This window comes from Triticum aestivum, chromosome 4B (genome assembly GCF_018294505.1).
Source record: "Triticum aestivum cultivar Chinese Spring chromosome 4B, IWGSC CS RefSeq v2.1, whole genome shotgun sequence".
Lineage (NCBI taxonomy): Eukaryota > Viridiplantae > Streptophyta > Magnoliopsida > Poales > Poaceae > Triticum > Triticum aestivum.
In genome coordinates this window covers 120,372,963-120,386,863 of record NC_057804.1, presented here as the reverse complement: position 1 = coordinate 120,386,863, position 13,901 = coordinate 120,372,963, and the positions used below count along the sequence as shown (strand labels likewise).

Below are 13,901 nucleotides of genomic sequence, written 5' to 3'. Positions count from 1 at the left end.
GTCGCAATATGGTCGTAAACGGGCTAGAGTTGGAATCGTCCGTTCATGGGCCGACCATAACGGGCCATCGTTAATAGGCCATATTTGATGACGCTATGAAAACGGCCCAGTGTATTAACGGACCATAAACGGGTCGACTGTAACCACGTGCTGAATTTGGCCCACACGCAGAAAATGATAGTAACGGGCCGTAAGTAAACGAATGTTGGAAATGCGCCCAAGAATAATTGGGCCATGAGAAGGCCGAAAGATAACATGGGCTGGAAACGGCCCAATGGGATAACGGACCATTAATGGGTATAATGTGATACACTGTTCATTACGGGTCAGTTTTACCACGGGTCGTTAATGGGTATAGAGTGATACACTGTTCATTACGGGCCAGTTTCACCAAGGGCCGTTAATGGGCCAAGAGTTACAAATGGCCTGATATGGGCCGAAAAGACGTCATGTGCCATACATGGGCCAGAAGTTAAAACAGGCTGGAATCATATTGGATGGCCTAGATGACGCTACTGGGCCTAATTCGGATAGGTCGTAACGGGCCCTGGGTTAGCGGGCTGTAAATGGGCTATATGCAAACATGCCGTTAACAGGCTTTCCATGGGCCGACCAATGATGATCTTACACGTGGAAAATCCCCATTGGTCCGGGCTGTTAACGGGTTATCGGATCCAAAACCAGACTCGATAGCTTAACGATGTTCCATTACGGTGGATGCCACGTGTCTGTCACCCTTGACGAAAGCACTTCTGTGACGCGCGATTTGTCGTCATGGAAGTGGATACTTCCGTGATGATAATTTTGGTAATCTCATGAAACACTTCTACGATAGCACAGATATGACTATCTTAATTCTGTCATAAATTTGTCATGGATGTACATGCATGACAGAAAACGCTACCTACTCACAAACACGTATCATCATGGAAGTGTATTTTTTTGTAGTGCACCCCCTGTCCCCGTCATGCCGTTCCTCCTTTCCTAACCCCTAACCCTAGAAATCGAGGAGGAGTCTATTCTAGGTCGCGTGCCGCCTCCGCCGCCGGCTATCTCCTCCTCCGCGTCGACGCCGGGCAGGATTGAGCGGGGGCCACGGAGATGGCGAGGTTGTCGAGCTTTCCGCGGCATGGACATGGTTCCTTCGGACTTGGCAGGAGGGGTAAGGAGGTCCATCCATCCGTGGCGCCGGTCGCCGTCGAGCCTCCGTCAAGAGATGCTCTCGCGCCAGTAGAGGAATCCACGCCTGCTCCTGCTCGACTGCTTCCAAATCGAGGGTCGAGGGGCGCGCCGAATCCGGGCGCGATGGTGAGCACAGAGGCGGCCATGGCCGAGCTCGACGGTCTCGTTCTGCGATGGCTCCTGCACGTGCCTGGGTGAGTCCGTTATCATGGTTGATTTGCTTCATTGCTTTAGGTTTGGTCAGGGTCTCACGTGAGATATTTGCAGGTTATGAAGAGCCGCCGTTTGTACCGCTCGTCGAGGCTTCGACCATCCTGCTCGTTGCTACTGCGTCGAGAGGTTGGAAGGCTTCTGGTTAGTGAGCTCGTCATTTTACTTCCTATCTAGCAGACAAATGTATGTGATGTTTCAGTGGTTTCTTAGATGTGTTGGCTGCTCAGATCTGGCTAATTTTTTTGGATTCATTAGCTTCTCCTGGTTGGATATGGTAGGATTTTTTTGGATGGATTAGGGGATCTACTTGGATCCTTGGTATTTTTTGTTGCTGTGTGGCCTAGATTCCTGCGAGTTTTTTGTGCCTTTCTGAATTTGTCAGCTGCTTATGGGTTTGGCGTGGACTGCTACCTTTCTGAATTTGTCAGCTGCTTATGGGTTTGGCGTGGACTACTGTTGTTGGCTTGGTTTAAAATAGTCACGAGCCGACGACCACATCTCACCTTGCTCGACGTCCACCGCAGACGACCGGTAGCCGTTGACCTACCTACTGCCTACCCGTCCGCCGCAAGTGCAAGGTATGTTCTTGCTCCTACATTCAGTGTATTTGCTCCTGTATTCAGCAGCGTAGTACTGTATTGTGATAATTTGTCTTTACAATGATTTTGCTGTTGTTGTATATAGCCTATTCAGTAGACTTGCTGCTGCTGTAGCATGGTATCCAATGATTTTGCAATGGATTTGCTGTTGTTACCTCTGAAAACAGTCCAGTTTGTTGCTGTTTAAGTATCACTATCAAAATATTAGTGTCATGTGGCTGTGAACTGCTTTTGTATTTCCGTCAAAATATAGTTGTTTTTCTATCAACGATTTGCTTTTTTTGCTGTCAAAATACTTGCTTTTTCACTAATAGATTATTGGCATTATGCTGCTGTGAAGATATTCCAGTTTTCTTGTTGAAATAGCACTGTTTTACTGTTGAATTTGACATATCTCTGCTGGGCAAAAGTTTTTTGTACTGATGAGCTTATGTTTACCTACTCTAATTCAAAGTGATATGCTTAGAGCATTACCGATAGGCAGGACTGTCTAAAGTTTGTTATTTTTTTCAGAAGGAGCATGAGCAAAGCAAAGGTCAAAGTAATTTTTGATGTATGAAGTTTGTGCCTCCAGGATCTTGTGCTCCTACTAATCTTTTATTAACTTTGTTAATTTTGTCAAAAGAAGGAGCAAAGCAAAGGCAGGATTCCATGGTGAGTTTGGAGTTTACCCTCTGTCCCTGGAAATTGAAATTGGCTCTCATGCGAGCGTCGACCTTTTCTTAGCCATGGTGAGTTTGAGGCTTACACTCCATTCTTGCTACCCAAAATTGGTTTGTCATTGAATAATGTTCACCACACTGTACTCAGGAATACAAAGGAAGCTACCCAAATGTGATAGGTCCTACTCTTCGGCGGCTTAAATTTGAAGATGTAGTGGCTGAACAAGATTGGGATCATGTTTACGATACATTTTCCATCGATACAAAGGTATGAATCCTATGATTGACATTGTAAAAACTCTCAGTGAACATCCTACCTCCTGAATTAATAGTGAGAAGCCGTATATTTTACTTTTAGGTTTAAACAAATAGTAAAAGATGAGGTAGCCATCTCCTACTGATTAATAGTGAGAAGCCTACCAGTTGGATTTTATTCTTAGATGATATGAAGTATTATCGATATTGACTATTTAGAATGTATGCATATATTTTACTGGTTAGCATGCTACTATTAGCGGAAGTTTTAGTGCTCTTTATGGTCGAAAGTGGTGTGCCTCTCCAAGCCACTCTGCTTTCCATCGACGCCGATGACCACAGCAAATTTAGAATATTCATAGAGCGATTTGTCGGGAGGACGCAGGCATCCTCGCCGCCGTCCGGTCCGGCAACAGGTTCGGTATTGCAATCTCATGTTCCATTTGGATTGCAATATCTACGCTCTTTTGCTTAGTACTGGTTAAATAGGGCCAAACTATGTGTGAAAAGGTGCCTGAACCTTCTATATTATTTTTTTAGATTTATTCAGCGGTAACATACAAGTGGTGGCTGGCCCTTTTCTATGCTGCTAGCTTTAAAATTCTGGAAGCTACACATCCTCCTATTTTCAACTGGATATAGTCCAGATATATTTGCTTCTATTTCCAACCGCTCTAAACATGTTCCTCAGTTTCTATAAGCATATGAAGAAGATAACATTTGTTTGTTCTTTGGACTGAAGAAGTTTACATAGGTTATTACAACAAATGCTTACTTTTTTCACCCCATGGTCAGGGCAGTGCTTACAAAAAGAGGAGGCAAGATGAAGAGGAAGGTTGGAAGAAGGAGAGCAACCGTGCGTAGTTCTGACTGCCTCTTCCTCCTGTCGCTAAGGTAAGCTATGCGCATACACCGCACTCACGTAATTGTTTCAAGAGATTCTAGAATTTTTGCTCAAAGGGCCACTATTTGCATGTTGAAGTTATCCCTCCACAATCCATTTTGTTGTACTTCTCTCGATAGATAATGTGATCTCCATATAGGATTACTCAGTGAAGTTGTTTTTTTATGTTCCCTTATTCAAATATTTAAGGGTCCAAGCTTTAGAAAATCAAACTCAGTTTCACTATACCATTTGTCATATGATTATGCTTGAATTGGAGGTGAAGTCTCAGTGTATCAAACCGCATAGTGAAAACATATACACATACGACTGGATGGGAATGAATAGCATCGATTGTGTGTGTTAGGAATATGCTCTCTTATTTTGCAACAAGAAACTTGCTCTAAGCTCTGTGTGATCAAGTTTATGTGTTTCTGCTATACAGTGTCATAGTCAAGAGGACCAAGTGCGGGCAGGTGAGCATCAGGAGTCCACCTGGTCGGCTTCAGCCTTTGAGGTGTTGTAGGCTAGCGATGCCGATTCCGAGCATCTCCTCACCCCTCGCTCCTATGGCCCCTTCAATAGGTCAGACCCCCTCTCTCTCAAGACTTTGCTGATTAAATATATAATAACAAATAATTATCATACATTGAGCTTTATTTGGTTCCCTGTAGAAGGAAAAATACGCCTTTTTGTGTAATTGTGGTGATCAATTTTAAGCTTTCCTGCTTTTACCTTAGTCTTGCTCAATATGGTGTTACACATTGAAAGTAAATAATAGGAAATGAGTAACCATGGTGATCAATTTTAATTATTGTCTGAATTTGTTATGTAGAAGTAGATCTTTGAGCTGCTGGTGTTGATGGTTTCTATGAAAGCAAATAATAGGAAACATTGCATTTTCATGTCCTATCCAGATGGTTAGTTCTCTGATGACATGCTTGAAGTATGGTCTGTGCTCTCTTCCTCCATCTCATGTATGTGATTGATGTCGCCCTCTAATTGTTTGGTGTTGGAGTCTCTCTGTATAATCATAGTGCCTCTTTGCTTAATCTGCTGGCGTATGCTATCTACAGTTCCTTCCCGAGCTCCTAACGGATCTTTAGAGTTACTATTTATTAGTATTTTGTGCTACAACATAATTAGTGCCCGGCAAACCCTGTTTACCTTCTTATCTCACTATTGTCTGCTGTCATCCTTTTATGCATTATAACTCAGCTTGATATATTCGCTGCAACATAATATTCCCCTTGGGTTATTGAATTGTTTTGCTCTATACATCCCAAAGAAACACAGACTATTTGCATTACATGGTTTTGCTACCTCTTATGAAATTGCATTCGCTGTGTTATGCGGAAAATTTACTTCGGCCACTCTTATGAGTGTATATTTTCAGTTTCAGGTTTTTCTTTGTATTACTCCTAGGAAAACTCGCTGAATTTTTCCATGTGAGCCTGACACATTGTTTAATAACTGGTATAGCTTCATAACTGTTATACCCTTATGATCTTTTCCTTTTCTTATGTCAGCTAACCAGTGAGGATATATATAAAAAGGATACTGTCGTGGTTCTAAGGCTGACAGTAGAAAGGGGGTAGGTATGGAGAGGCAAGATCTCAGCTATGGTGAAGGTGTACACACGAGATTTACGAGTTCAGGCCCTTCTCGAAGGAAGTAATAGCCCTACGTCTCGGCGCCCGAAGGCGGTCGACTGGATTATATGTGTGTGATGTTACAGGGGGTGCGCCCCCCTTGTCTCAGAGGAGGGGGGTGGCTTATATAGAGTGCGCCAGGACCCCAGCCATCCTCCATTACAAGGGACTTAATGTACATAAAGTAGGGGCGTTACTGATAATGCCAGCCATAAGTATTATTAATGAACTTAAAGACTACGGAGTGAATGTCCGACCGTTGCAGTGCTGAGTGACTCCTGGCCTTCAGTAGGTTGAGTGATTCCTCATATGGTCGAGTGAAAATAGGTAGGGGGGACACCCGAGTGGTATGACTGGTCGAGTGGATTGCACTTGACATCTTCGACTGGGGTTTCCTTGTTGCCTCTTGGACTTCTTATCTTCCAGGGTAGTGACCTTGGGTAGGACGTATAGGTCAGGCCTATGACCCTACCCCAGGTTTGTATCCTCATTAGTAGCCCCCGAATGGATTAAGGTTCGAGTGGGAAGTAGGTTGAAGTTGAACTTGTTCCGAGCTTTACTTCCTGCGAGTGTTTTACGCAAGATGAAAGGCTTACGTTGGTACTTCAGCATTAACTCAGTCGCCTTGATCCATTCAGAAAGTTGCCGACTAAACTTGTAGCATCATCCGTCGAGTGCTGTCTTGGGGTGTAGAATCCTTGGCGCGATTGATTGCAGTGTATCCCGGATTGCACGGGGTATGAAATTTCGGGGAAGCGCGCGGGACGGGGCGCGCCGAAGTAAGCGGGGAAGATAATCAATAGTGCCTCAATTTCCATGCCGCCTTTTTCACCATGTACGTTGCGCGCGACTGTTGCGGGATTTGACAAGATCGCCTGGTCCCACGCGTCAGCCACTCGGAAGCAGACCTTTATAAAGCGATGGTGCCAAGGCGTTTGCACTGTGCATGCCCGTTTCTCTTTCTTATTCCTCTGCTTCTTCACTGCATCTAGTTCTTCTGCCCTCGATGCTGCCGCTCTGCTGCCATGGTGAAGGACAAGACGACGGTGTTGGAGCACGCGAAGAAGGCGACGGGGGCGGCGAAAGGCAAGAAGCAGAACCGCGAGTCGTCATCGCGCGTGGGGCTGCCGCCAGGCTGGATCCAGGGCGATTGGATCCGGTCCTCGCTCCGGCAAGAAGATCTGGATGAGCTGGCGGAGTCTGGGCTGATCGCCAAAGGTGCAACAAGCCGCCTGAGGGGGAAACGGAGCCGCAGCCTCGATCGGGTGATTGTGTATTGCTCGCCACCCACGTCGACCGGGGTTTTTCGCTCCCTCCGCACCCTTTCTTTCGGGGCTTCCTGAACTTCTTCGGTGCCCGACTCCACAATTTTTCTCCCAATACCATCACGTACCTTGCCGCGTTCATGTCGATGTCTGAAAACTTTTTGGGTGTCGACCGCACTGGGGCCTTTTCAAACATATCTTCACCATCCGTTCCCAGTCGGTGAAGAAAGCGAAAACAAGTGACTCGAAGACCCATGTCATCCAGATGTGTGGGGGTTTGGGTATCCAAAAGAGGCATAGGAGTTCTTTCCCTGCTATGACTCTCCCTGAATCGGTTAGAGGTTGGCAGTCGACCTAGTTCTACTGCCAGGACGTTCCAACTCTAGGTCAGTCGACTGGCCTTCCCCACTTCACTTTCGACTGTGTCCAGACTCCTTGTCCACTGAAAGTGACTGCTGCTGAGAACGTGGAGACGAAGATGTTGGTTGAGAAAGTGGTCCAACTGATTAACAAGGGTGTCACTAGCCTGGACTTCCTGGAAGTATTCCTCAGTCGACGCATCCAGCCTCTTCAGGCCCGTGACCATCCCATGTGGCTGTACTTCGGGTCCGACGACACTGCTCAGGTTCATCCAGAGGAAGTGCCACCCAAGACCGTGGCCATGTGGTTGAAGAGCATCACAGGCAACCAGGACAACCCCAGAGGAGCCAGGCGAGTCATCCCCTTTAGTGACGACAATCAGCCCGACAAGGTATGCTCTTTATTCCGACTGTCTTTGCATACATATTCCGACTGTACTTGATCTCGACTAACTTTTACTCGACTTTTTGTCTTGTAGGTTTTCACTGACATGTATTCGATGCCCAACGGTGAACAAGCTCTGGAGAAGGACCAAGAGGGAGAGGCCAGCGTGGAGGAGAGTGGTGAATGGGAATCTTCGGATGAAGACGAGGAGGATGAGAGCGAGGAGTCAGATGACCAGGAAGAAGTCGACTCGCCCCCGCGCTCTGAACGCAAATCTAAGCAACACTATTACCCGGCGGGTGGGCGCGGAAAGAACGTGGCTCCAAGTACCCACACGCAGAAGCGCAGTCGGACGTCGACTCCGGAGCCGACAGAGAAGGTCGCCAAGCGGCCCAAGGTTGCTCCTCCAAAGACTCGGAAGACTTTGCCGCGGATCAAGATGGACGTCCCTGTTGCTTTGGGGTGAGTATCTTGCTTGCATTTTGTTGGGGAACGTAGTAATTTCAAAAAAATTCCTACGCACACGCAAGATCATGGTGATGCATAGCAACGAGAGGGGAGAGTGTTCGTCCACGTACCCTCGTAGACCATAAGCGGAAGCGTTATGACAACGCGGTTGATGTAGTCGTACGTCTTCACGATCTGACCGATCCAAGCACCGAACGTACGGCACCTCCGAGTTCAGCACACGTTCAGCTCGATGACGATCCCCGGGCTCCGATCCAGCAAAGCTTCGGGGATGAGTTCCGTCAGCACGACGGCGTGGTGACGATGATGATGTTCTACCGGCGCAGGGCTTCGCCTAAACTCCGCGACGATATGACCGAGGTGGAATATGGTGGAAGGGGGCACCGCACACGGCTAAGGAACGATCCGTAGATCAACTTGTGTGTCTATGGGGTGCCCCCTGCCCCCGTATATAAAGGAGGGAGGGGGGAGGCCGGCCAGCCCTTGTTGGCAGCGCCAGGAGGAGGAGTCCTCCTCCTAGTAGGAGTAGGACTCCTCCTTTCCTACTCCTACTAGGAGGGGAAGGAAGGGGGAGAGGAGGGGAAGGAAAGAGGGGGGCGCCGCCCCTCCTCCTAGTCCAATTCGGACCAGAGGGAGAGGGGGCACGCGGCCCTTCCTGGCCGCCCCTCTCTCTTCCCACCAAGGTCCATGTGGCCCATTAACTCTCCGGGGGGGGGGGGGGGGTGTTCCGGTAACCCTCCGGCACTCCGGTTTTCTCCAAAATCACCCGGAACACTTCCGTTGTCCGAATATAGTCGTCCAATATATCAATCTTTATGTCTCGACCATTTCGAGACTCCTCGTCATGTCCGTGGTCACATCCGGGACTCCGAACAAACTTCGGTACATCAAAACTTGTAAACTCATAATAAAACTGTCATCGTAACGTTAAGCGTGCGGACCCTACGGGTTCGAGAACTATGTAGACATGACGTAGAACTATTCTCGGTCAATAACCAATAGCGGAACCTGGATGCCCATATTGGTTCCTACATATTCTACGAAGATCTTTATCGGTCAAACCGCATAACAACATACGTTGTTCCCTTTGTCATCGGTATGTTACTTGCCCGAGATTTGATCGTCGGTATCCAATACCTAGTGCAATATCGTTACCGGCAAGTCTCTTTACTCGTTCTGTAACACATCATCTTATAACTAACTCATTAGTTACAATGCTTGCAAGGCTTAGGTGATGAGTATTACCGAGAGGGCCCAGAGATACCTCTCCGACAATCGGAGTGACAAAACCTAATCTCAAATTATGCCAACCCAACATGTACCTTCGGAAACACATGTAGAGCACCTTTATAATCACCCAGTTACGTTGTGACGTTTGGTAGCACACAAAGTGTTCCTCCGGTAAACGGGAGTTGCACAATCTCATAGTTGTAGGAACTTTGTATAAGTCATGAAGAAAGCAATAACAACATACTAAACGATCAAGTGCTAGGCTAACGGAATGGGTCATGTCAATCACATCATTCTCCTAATGATGTGATCCCATTAATCAAATGACAACACATGTCTATGGTTAGGAAACATAACCATCTTTGATTAATGAGCTAGTCAAGTAGAGGCATACTAGTGACTTTATATTTGTCTATGTATTCACACGTGTATCATGTTTCCGGTTAATACAATTCTAGCATGAATAATAAACATTTATCATGATATGAGGAAATAAATAATAACTTTATTATTGCCTCTAGGGCATATTTCCTTCAGTCTCCCACTTGCACTAGAGTCAATAATCTAGATTACATAGTAATGATTCTAACACCCATGGAGTCTTGGTGCTGATCATGTTTTGCTCGTGAGAGAGGCTTAGTCAACGGGTCTGCAACATTCAGATCCGTATGTATCTTGCAAATCTCTATGTCTCCCACTTGGACTTGGTCCCGAATGGAATTGAAGCGTCTCTTGATGTGCTTGGTCCTCTTGTGAAATCTAGATTCCTTTGCCAAGGCAATTGCACCAGTATTGTCACAGAAGATCTTCATTGGTCCCGATGCACTAGGTATGACACCTAGATCGGAAATGAACTCCTTCATCCAGACTCCTTCATTTGCTGCTTCCGAAGCAGCTATGTACTCCGCTTCACATGTAGATCCCGCTACGATGCTTTGTTTAAAACTGCACCAACTTACAGCTCCACCGTTTAATAAAAACACGTATCCGGTTTGCGATTTAGAATTGTCCGGATCAGTGTCAAAGCTTGCATCGACGTAACCATTTACGACTAGCTCTTTGTCACCTCCATATACGAGAAACATATCCTTAGTCCTTTTTAGGTATTTCAGGATGTTCTTGATCGCTGTCCAGTGATCCACTCCTGGATTACTTTGGTACCTTCCTGCCAAGCTTATTGCTAAGCATACGTCAGGTCTGGTACACATCATTGCATACATGATAGAGCCTATGGCTGAAGCATAGGGAACCTTTTTCATTTTCTCTCTATCTTCTGCTGTGGTCGGGCATTGAGTTTGACTCAACTTCACACCGTGTAGCACAGGCAAGAATCCTTTCTTTGCCTGAGCCATTTTGAACTTTTTCAAAATTTTGTCAAGGTATGTGCTTTGTGAAAGTTCTATTAAGCGTCTTGATCTATCTCTATAGATCTTGATGCCCAATATGTAAGCAGCTTCACCGAGGTCTTTCATTGAAAAACTTTTATTCAAGTATCCTTTTATGCTATCCAGAAATTCTATATCATTTCCAATTAATAATATGTCATCTACATATAAAATTAGAAATGCTACAGAGCTCCCACTCACTTTCTTGTAAATACAGGCTTCTCCAAAAGTCTGTATAAAACCATATGCTTTGATCACACTATCAAAGCGTTTATTCCAACTCCGAGATGCTTGCACCAGTCCATAAATGGAACGCTGGAGCTTGCACACTTTGTCAGCACCTTTTGGATCAACAAAACCTTCCGGCTGCATCATATACAACTCTTCTTCTAGAAATCCATTCAAGAATGCAGTCTTGACATCCATTTGCCAAATTTCATAATCATGAAATGCAGCAATAGCTAACATGATTCGGACGGACTTAAGCATCGCTACGGGTGAGAAAGTCTCATCGTAGTCAACCCCTTGAACTTGTCGAAAACCTTTTGCAACAAGTCGAGCTTTATAGACAGTTATATTACCATCAGCGCCAGTCTTCTTCTTAAAGATCCATTTATTCTCAATGGCTTGCCGATCATCGGGCAAGTCAACCAAAGTCCATACTTTGTTTTCATACATGGATCCCATCTCAGATTTCATGGCTTCTAGCCATTTTGCGGAATCCGGGCTCATCATCGCTTCCTCATAGTTCGTAGGTTCATCATGGTCAAGTAACATGACTTCCAGAATAGGATTACCGTACCACTCTGGTGCGGATCTTACTCTGGTAGACCTACGAGGTTCAGTAGTAACTTGATCTGAAGTTTCATGATCATCATCATTAGCTTCCTCACTAATTGGTGTAGTTGTCACAGGAACTGGTTCTCGTGATGAACTACTTTCCAATAAGGGAGTAGATACAGTTATCTCATCAAGTTCTACTTTACTCCCACTCACTTCTTTCGAGAGAAACTCCTTCTCTAGAAAGGATCCATTCTTAGCAACGAATGTCTTGCCTTCGGATCTGTGATAGAAGGTGTACCCAATAGTCTCTTTTGGGTATCCTATGAAGACACATTTCTCCGATTTAGGTTCGAGCTTATCTGGTTGAAGTTTCTTCACATAAGCATCGCAGCCCCAAACTTTAATAAACGACAACTTTGGTTTCTTGCCAAACCACAGTTCATAAGGCATCGTTTCAACGGATTTTGATGGTGCCCTATTTAACATGAATGCGGCCGTCTCTAAAGCATAACCCCAAAATGATAGCGGTAAATCAGTAAGAGACATCATAGATCGCACCACATCAAGTAAAGTACGATTACAACGTTCGGACACACCATTTCGTTGTGGTGTTCCAAGTGGCGTGAGTTGCGAAACTATTCCACATTGTTTCAAGTGTAGGCCAAACTCATAACTCAAATACTCTCCTCCATGATCAGATCGTAGAAACTTTATTTTCTTGTTACGATGATTTTCCACTTCACTCTGAAATTCTTTGAACTTTTCAAATGTTTCAGACTTGTGTTTCATCAAGTAGATATACCCATATCTGCTCAAATCATCTGTGAAGGTGAGAAAATAACGATACCCGCCGCGAGCCTCAACATTCATTGGGCCACAAACATCAGTATGTATGATTTCCAACAAATCAGTTGCTCGCTCCATAGTTCCGGAGAACGGCGTTTTAGTCATCTTGCCCATAAGGCACGGTTCGCAAGTACCAAGTGATTCATAATCAAGTGATTCCAAAAGTCCATCAGTATGGAGTTTCTTCATGCGCTTTACACCGATATGACCCAAACGGCAGTGCCACAAATAAGTTGCACTATCATTATTAACTCTGCATCTTTTGGTTTCAACACTATGAATATGTGTATCACTACTATCGAGATTTAATAAAAATAGACCACTCTTCAAGGGTGCATGACCATAAAAGATATTACTCATATAAATAGAACAACCATTATTTTCTGATTTAAATGAATAACCGTCTCGCATCAAACAAGATCCAGATATAATGTTCATGCTCAACGCTGGCACCAAATAACAATTATTCAGGTCTAAAACTAATCCCGAAGGTAGATGTAGAGGTAGCGTGCCGACCGCGATCACATCGACTTTGGAACCGTTTCCCACGCGCATCGTCACCTCGTCCTTGGCCAGTACTCGCTTATTCCGTAGTCCTTGTTTCGAGTTGCAAATATTAGCAACAGAACCAGTATCAAATACCCAGGTGCTACTACGAGCTCTAGTTAGGTACACATCAATAACATGTATATCACATATACCTTCGTTCACTTTGCCATCCTTCTTATCCGCCAAATACTTGGGGCAGTTCCGCTTCCAGTGACCAGTCTGCTTGCAGTAGAAGCACTTAGTTTTAGGCTTAGGTCCAGACTTGGGTTTCTTCTCTTGAGAAACAACTTGCTTGCTGTTCTTCTTGAAGTTCCCCTTCTTCTTCCCTTTGCCCTTTTTCTTGAAACTAATGGTCTTGTTGACCATCAACACTTGATGCTCCTTCTTGATTTCTACCTCCGCAGCTTTTAGCATTGCGAAGAGCTCGGGAATAGTCTTGTTCATCCCTTGCATATTATAGTTCATCACAAAGCTCTTGTAGCTTGGTGGCAGTGATTGGAGAATTCTGTCAATGACGCTATCATCCGGAAGATTAACTCCCAGTTGAATCAAGTGATTATTATACCCAGACATTTTGAGTATATGTTCACTGACAGAACTATTCTCCTCCATCTTGCAGCTGTAGAACTTATTGGAGACTTCATATCTCTCAATCTGGGCATTTGCTTGAAATATTAACTTCAACTCCTGGAACATCTCATATGCTCCATGACGTTCAAAACGTCGTTGAAGACCCGGTTTTAAGCCGTAAAGCATGGCACACTGAACTATAGAGTAGTCATCAGCTTTGCTCTGCCAGACATTCTTAACGTCGTCAGTTGCATCAGCAGCACGCCTGGCACCCAGCGGTGCTTCCAGGACGTAACTTTTCTGTGCAGCAATGAGGATAATCCTCAGGTTACGGACCCAGTCCGTGTAATTGCTACCATCATCTTTCAACTTTGCTTTCTCAAGGAACGCATTAAAATTCAACGGAACAACAGCATGAGCCATCTATCTACAAACAAACATAGACAAGCAAAATACTATTAGGTACTAAGTTCATGATAAATTTAAGTTCAATTAATCATATTACTTAAGAACTCCCACTTAGACAGACATCTCTCTAGTCATCTAAGTGATCACGTGATCCAAATCAACTAAACCATAACCGATCATCATGTGAGATGGAGTAGTTTTCAATGG

At 45.0% G+C, this 13,901-nt stretch overlaps 1 long non-coding RNA gene across 5 annotated transcripts; it reads left to right on the top strand.

The window, feature by feature from the left end:
- Positions 1–962: 962 nt before the first annotated feature.
- LOC123094607 (uncharacterized) lies at positions 963–5,708 on the top strand. 5 transcript variants are annotated; one of them, XR_006445884.1, is made up of 9 exons: positions 963–1,376; positions 1,450–1,536; positions 1,824–1,973; positions 2,508–2,529; positions 2,620–2,725; positions 2,805–2,924; positions 3,707–3,805; positions 4,240–4,379; positions 5,324–5,708. It is a non-coding gene; the product is annotated as an uncharacterized lncRNA (long non-coding RNA). The 5 variants fall into 5 exon arrangements; XR_006445885.1 differs by lacking the exon at positions 2,508–2,529; XR_006445882.1 differs by having other exon boundaries at positions 2,508–2,725; positions 3,712–3,805.
- Positions 5,709–13,901: the final 8,193 nt, after the last annotated feature.